This window comes from Puma concolor, chromosome A3 (genome assembly GCF_028749965.1).
Source record: "Puma concolor isolate L17-30 chromosome A3, mPumCon1.1.hap2, whole genome shotgun sequence".
In the NCBI taxonomy this organism is placed as follows: Eukaryota; Metazoa; Chordata; class Mammalia; order Carnivora; family Felidae; genus Puma; species Puma concolor.
The window spans coordinates 128,145,500-128,152,384 of NC_141669.1; the positions used below are offsets into that span (position 1 = coordinate 128,145,500).

The 6,885-nt window shown below is 53.2% G+C and overlaps 1 long non-coding RNA gene across 2 annotated transcripts; it reads left to right on the forward strand.

Annotated features, from left to right (window-relative positions):
* The first annotated feature begins 795 nt into the window (after positions 1-795).
* Positions 796-6,576, forward strand: LOC147582783 (uncharacterized). 2 transcript variants are annotated; one of them, XR_015249510.1, is made up of 5 exons: positions 796-1,100; positions 3,794-3,947; positions 4,239-4,415; positions 5,296-5,377; positions 6,481-6,576. It is a non-coding gene; the product is annotated as an uncharacterized LOC147582783 (long non-coding RNA). The 2 variants fall into 2 exon arrangements; XR_015249509.1 differs by lacking the exon at positions 5,296-5,377 and having other exon boundaries at positions 799-1,100.
* The last annotated feature ends 309 nt before the right edge of the window (positions 6,577-6,885 follow it).

The following is a 6,885-nucleotide window of genomic DNA, read 5'->3' on the forward strand; positions in this document are numbered from 1 at the left end:
TACAGGAGAATGACAACCACAGGATTTGGACTGACGGCTACCTCTACAGGGAGGGAGGGGCCTGCGGGGGGGCGGGGGGCTCTACAGGGAGGCAGGGGCATGCACGGGGCGGGGGGCGGGCACACGCGGAGGGCTTCCGCTCCTGATGTCTGGGAGGGAGAGGCGTGGCTAGTCATTATAGTATTCTTCATACCTTTCGTACATCAGTTTCTACATCCTCAGTGTTGACACTTCGGGCTGAATGAGGCCACTGTGTAAGGAGCTGTCCTGTGCCTTGTGGGACGTGTGGCAGCGTCCCTGGCCTCTACCCGCTAGATACCAGTCGCACCCTCCCCTCCAGGTTCTGACAGCCAAAAGTATGTCTCCAGACACCGCCAAATGTCCCCTGTGTGCAAAATTGTCCTCAGTTGAGTCACCGGTCTAGAAAAGAGAGGACGTATGTCTCAGAAATATCAGATGACTTCCCCAAAGTCACACGGTCGGTAAATGAGAGGTCCGGCATCCAGCTCTCATCCATCCCGTCCCATCACGTGCTCTCCAAAATCCATGTCCCTTGAGCGGGTATTTTTACTGCCAGGACCGCAGTAGACTTGCATCCGACATGAATACAACTGGATACCCCTGGCAGAAAATAAAACATGGGACGATTATCTTCAGGTTGACGACAGATATGAAAGCAAAGATTGCTAGTAATTAAACATGGCCTATGGAAATGCATGTAAATACCCCAGCCGGCCACGCCCCTGCATGGAGCCCCGCCCAGTAGGAGGTGGAGACTGAGAGGGTCTGAGCTCTTCCCTCGCTGGATCTCTGTTGCCCGGGGGCCAGTCCACTTGGGCTCGTCTACCCAAGTTGGGGGTGTCTCTGGGGCTTGAATTAGAGTCAGTCATTCCTGCACTCGATCTTCCCTTTGTTCAGTAATTTTAGAGCCTGAGCCACGCCCAGTTTTGGGTGCTACCCCACTGTTTTCCAGAGAGGAGGGCGCCGCCATCCCCACGGCTCCGCAGTAGAGCTGGGACATGGCTGCCTGGTCGGAACCCACAGACCCTGAGGCCCGGATGCTTAAGAGGAAATGCAAGGCCTGAAGAGTCAAATAAACTGTAAGCAAGCCCCTCGCCCCTTGCGAGACATGGTTCACGTTTCCAGAAGCTGATGGATGGTGCCCTGGACACAGGGCACTGGGTAACTGGAAGGTTCTGTGACAGGGTGGGTCATTAAGTGTTGGGGACGTTCCGATGCGTGGTGTTGTGCCAGGCAGGGCAGGCCGTGGGACGATGAGAACGCTGATGTCTCCTCCAGCCCAATCCTTTCCATATGTTCATGAACTATGACAATACTTCTAGTCTAGAACGTGGCTCAGCCTCTCAGCGGGCCTCTGGCTAATTTTTGTTTTTTTTTTAATTTTTGTTTGTTTATTTATTTTTGAGAGAGAGAGAGAAAGAGCACGAGCAGGGGAGGGGCAGAGAGGGAGACACAGAATCTGAAGCAGGCTCCAGGCTCTGAGCTGTCAGCACAGAGCCCGACGCGGGGCTTGAACTCACGAACCCCGAGATCGTGACCTGAGCTGAAGTCGGACGCTTAATCGACTGAGCCGCCCAGGCGCCTCGAGAAAGAAAGTTTTAAAGTCGTTGCATTAAATATGGACTGGATATTATGAGTACTTTCAGAGATTTTTTTTTTTTAAGAGAAATTTTGACTGGGCCGTTCACTGACTTAAGGTCTTGGCTGAGTTCCGAGGCTTCTCTGTGCCTCAGTTTCCTCATCCGGAAGACGGGGACGATCCTCGTACCTGCTTCGCGGGGCTGTGGCGAGACGATTAACAGACAGAAGCAGGTAGAGACTCGTGGCTGTTTGGGGTGTTATTTACTTATCACCATGGCAGCTGACTTTGCATAAGAGGCACTCCACTGCCAAAGGGAGAAATTGATCTGTCCCTGATTTCAGGAAAAGTTCACGAAACAGAACATTCTTGGATAAGATAGCCCCAAAACATTAAAAACCACGTCCTCCTGTGAATAATTGCACCGTACCAACAGACTACGCTATGGAGAGACGGCATCACCACGGAGCGAGATCAATCCAGGAAGGCTTCCCGAAGGAGGGAGTTCTCGGCCCGTCTCAAAGAGATTCAGAGCGGGATCGGAGGAGAGCTAAGGCCAAGGGCGCCCAGAGAGGAAAGAAGGATGGTGGAAAACCCAGCAAGTTGTAGTTGGCAGATCTCGCATTGACGGTGGGATCAGGACACGGGCTCATCTCCTGGCAAGGGGCCATCAGCACTTGTCAACGCCCTCCGGTGTCCCCGGGCAAGAGACAAATCAGAAATCACAGGTGCACGCAGTTGAGGCCATATTATGATCATGTCGGGGCCGGGCATCTGCCTGAGCGTTACAAATGTTTATGAATATTAATAACCGTTTGTTCCCAAAGGACCACAAATCAGTTAATTAGGGCCCTGTCAACCTGTTTATATTATCTATAAATGAAAACCCATCAGCAGCCAAACATGAAATTAAGCGGGCCGTGTGTGGGCCGCCACCGTTTCTGGATAAATTACACACAGCCAGCTCCCCCCCGAGTCCCCGCCCTTGGCAGGGAGGTGGGTATTTCTCTTCCCTGCCCGTGTTTTATTCGAGTCAGTGGTTCCTGGAGGCACATGATAGATGGTGCCTTGCGTGTGGCTTCGCGGCGTGAGGGGCGGGGGTGATTTAAGACCGCCGGTAAATTAGCTGCAATCCAGAGTCTTGGAAAAGACGGAGAATACCCATAAATCAATGCTCCATAGACAGGTAATCAGGCCCCCAACCCGGACGCCGATCACCACAGGCCTGGGTCCATCCGTCTCCTTCCTGGAGAGATAGCACTGGGGTCGGGGTATGGTTCGTGTTCCATCCGGACAGCTCCACATCAGGGGTCTTGGGCACGTTGTGTAGAACAAGCCTCGGAAAGTTAGAGGGCAGAGAGATGGAGCCAGAGACCGAGACTGAGGCAGAGAGAGGGAGAGATTCATTGGACAACCAGCGAGCGCGGGCTCTGTGCTCGGAGCCCAGAGACAGAGACAGCGGTGAGCAAGACAGACCAAAGTGGGGCCACACTGACAGGAGCAGGGAAAGATCCAGACCGCAGCACGCGGTGATCTGACAGAGGTGAGAGACCCAGACGCTCGCCTCATTACCCAGGTGGTTCCTTCCGGAAAACCTCCTTGTGAGGCAACTTCTTGCAATATTTTTTCCTTTGGGTCAAGAGAATGTGGTGTCCTGATCACATCGATGCTAAAACAAGACCGAAACCAGTGAAGTTGCATTAAGATGGGCCCGATTACTTGGAGAGTTAGCACAGAAGAACGATCGAACCAGTGAAAATTGAACAGGGAAAATCCACTGCCCCACTGGTTGAAAGTCGTAGAAAATGGGGGCCATATGTACGGGTCCCGGAGTGGCCTCCCTGGTTCATCCGCCAGCTCCGCCACTCACGGGCCATGTGACCTTGGCCACGGTACCCAAGCCCTTTATGCCTCAGTTTCCTCATCCTCAACGTGAGATGATCCTAGGTTTGACCACTGGGGAGGGTCAGAGGCGTTCCTATATGTGAAATGCAACGTCCTGCCTCTCTGGGTACTTGCCTGCCTGAGGAGAAGCAGGTAAGGAGCCCACAGTCTATAGAGATTGGCTCTCGCTCCCTCCCGAGCCGGCTGTGCAAATGTGGGAGCTTACTTAACCTCTCTGTTCTTCCACTCTCTCTGTTTCCCCTTCTGGCGGGTGGCGAGTGAATCTAATGAGCCGTGTTTGGCCACAAGGATGCGGACCGTGCATTTACCTCGGAGGATGGCTTACTCGGTTCTGCCTGTGCTCCTACCAAAGTGCAAGGTGACTACAGGGATGCGGTCCCTCCATCAGTGGCCTGTGACTCTGCTGTCGGCCCACGACCTTCTGTCCTGCGCAGCAGAGCCCGTAAGTCCTTGCTGCCCTCCACGACAGCTAAGTCCTGCTGGCGTCCGGCCCCTAAAGGAGCCATCAGCGGGAGGTGACAGCGACCGTAATTCTGTTTTTATTATTACAGAGCGCCGGTCATTTCTGTCTGAGTGGCTCTGAGTGACGGGTGTGATTTAGGAATCTCATGGAGGGATTAGGGAGGTGAAGCATTTTCCTCTGAGGCCCATCCTGGCCGCAAACAAGTTTCTGTGGAGGATGCTGATAAAAAGCAAATTATTTTATTCTGTTCACAATCAATTCCAACTCCAGGCTGCAGAGTCCCCCAAGAAATAAGGTATTAACACTTATCGTGTGGAGCTGAATTCTTCAAGGAATAGTAATCCTTAAACAGACGGAGGAGAAGTTGTCTTCAAAGCATTAAAATCCAGCGGTGTGCTCCCGGCTCATCCTTCTTCACCAGCCACGCGCCGTCTGGACGGATTTGGGGTGAGAAATGAATTCAAACTGCATTTCGCGGGCGAGGAAAGGGTTGCCCCCAGGGGCCATTCCTCATACGAGGGGAGGAATTTGTGCAGCAGTGTCCTTGGTCTGTGTCGTGGGCTCTGGGTCTTCCTGACCATCAGGGTCTATTCCTCCAACTGGTGACAACACCACGTCCTATTTGGTGGGAACACCCCTCCCCCGCACTCAGTCCGTGTGGTTTGGGTGGGGCTGGGTCCATCCCTGGGTCCAGGAAAGGGCACGTTGACCCGAGGCCTGGCCCATCCCTTGCACGGCCTCGGTCGCTGGCAGGGTGTGGCCACGTGACCCGGTTGGTCCAATCAGAGTCGAACCTGGGATCTTGGCTGCCCCGACTGGAAAGGAGACCATTTTCTTGCCAAGACAGTTACCGTGAGGGCAGAATAAAGGCCCAAGGTTGCTTCTCATTATCATTGCTGTCAGTCAGGAGTGAAGCCAACCAGGAGGCAAGCGGATCTGAGAGATGAAGGGAAACAGAGCCACATTTCCAGATTCCAGGTCACTGAAACCCTGGATCCAGCTGTACCTGAAGTTGCAAATGCCTCAGGCTTTCATTTACATAAGCTAATGTACTCCTTTCATTTCAGTCTTTTTAAGTTTTTTTTTTTTAATCTTTATTTATTTTTGAGAGAGAGACAGAGCGTGAACGGGGGAGGGGCAGAGAGAGAGGGAGACACAGAATCAGAAGCAGGCTCCAGGCTCTGAGCTGTCAGCACAGAGCCCGACGCGGGGCTCGAACTCAGGAACCGCGAGATCATGACCTGAGCCGAAGTCGGACGCTCAACCGACTGAGCCACCCAGGCGCCCCCATTTCAGTTTTTTTGATTTGGGTTTCTGTCACTTTCAGTCGGAAGAATCCTGACGAAATGTCTCCTCGAAAGATGCCATCTCCTGTGGGGCACTGGTCTAGCCCAGAGCTTCTGTCAAAGGTGACACCCAGAGAAAATGCCCCCTCCCTTTGCTTGGTCAGACACACATCAGGCTGGGCCCCTCAGACCGTTTACTTTCCTTCTTTCTCTCTCTCTCTCTCTTTTTTTAAAAGTGTATTTATTTTGAGAGACAGACAGCGTGAGTAGGGAAGGGGCAGAGAGAGAAGGGGGGAGAAAGAATCCTAAGAGGGTTTTTCACCCTACCAGCACAGAACCCAGTGAGGGCCTCGAACTCGTGAACCGTGAGATGGTGACCTGAGCCGAAACCAAGAATCAGACGCTTCACGGACTAAGCCACCCAGATGCCCCCTTTTCTTCTCTTAAGTCCCTGTTCCAACCTCAGAGAGCATGAGTCCGTCCTGATCAACCCCTCCTGTGTGCAAATGAACTCTGTCTTCCCTCGACTGACCCAAAAGCCCTCGCAGTTACTGCTTCTGACCTAACCCATCCAACTCCGAGAGGTGCTTTGTCCACAATCACACAACTGAAAAACCAGTGCTCAACACGGGCCTCAGTGGCACATGGTGAGTGTTCTCGAAATATTCGCTAGGCAGATGAATCACCAGAAAGACTAGAAATCAGGCCTCCAGTTTTCTTGGGCCCTGACTGGGTCACATCCCCAGAATCGTCATGCTCCGAAAACAGCTTAAATGCCGGTACGGAGAACAGACCAAGCTACCAACCCCAGTTTCTCCGTATCAGCTGCTGCTCCTGCAAAATATACTCTCACGTCCTCGCCTAAGAGGCTTCAACGTCGGGTTTAAAATGTACTTTTCTCCAGGTTAATTTTCTTTGCTTGCCTGCCTCCTTCTCGGCGAGGCTGGCTCAGGCCGCCCCCTGCCCTTGTCCCCCCCCCCCCACTCCCCACCCCACTTTAGCTTCCCCACAGCGTTTGCCACCAGCTGGTGCAACGATTCACTTCAGATGTATTCCGTTTATCGCCAGCCCCAAGAGAACAGACCTTTTGTTTGCGGTTCAGCTCCTAGAAGACCTTCTGGCCCGGAGCAGATGCGCCATGAAAGTTTGTTGACTGAATCAATGAATGGCTGAAACTTATTTGCTGACTTAGGTGATCTCTGTTTTTGTTTTTGTTTTATTCCCAGGCCATCCAAACAAGAATCGGAGGCCGCTCCTTTCTGTCTCTAAGCCTCCCCATTGTCTTGCTGCTTCCAGAATAACAGATCCCGTCACTGGTGCCAAGACGATAGCCGTCCTTAGCCCCTGTGCGCCGGTTGGTTTTGCTCCTAGAAGTAGCCGCCGGAAAGGGTGTCTTGTGTCCAGTGGCTGTCGGCCGGGATGCGGCCCCGCTGAAACCGGGCCCGCTGCGGGTTGCTATGGAAACACTGAACAGGGAAGGCCGGCTCTTCCCCCATCGGAGCCCGTGGTGGGGCAGATGACACGGAGGCGTCTCGGGGATCTCATCAGTGATTCCAACCAGCGGCCCCCGGAAGTTTCCCGCTTGCAACTCTCTGCCCACTTTTTCACTGAGCTCTGGAGGCGAGAGTGAG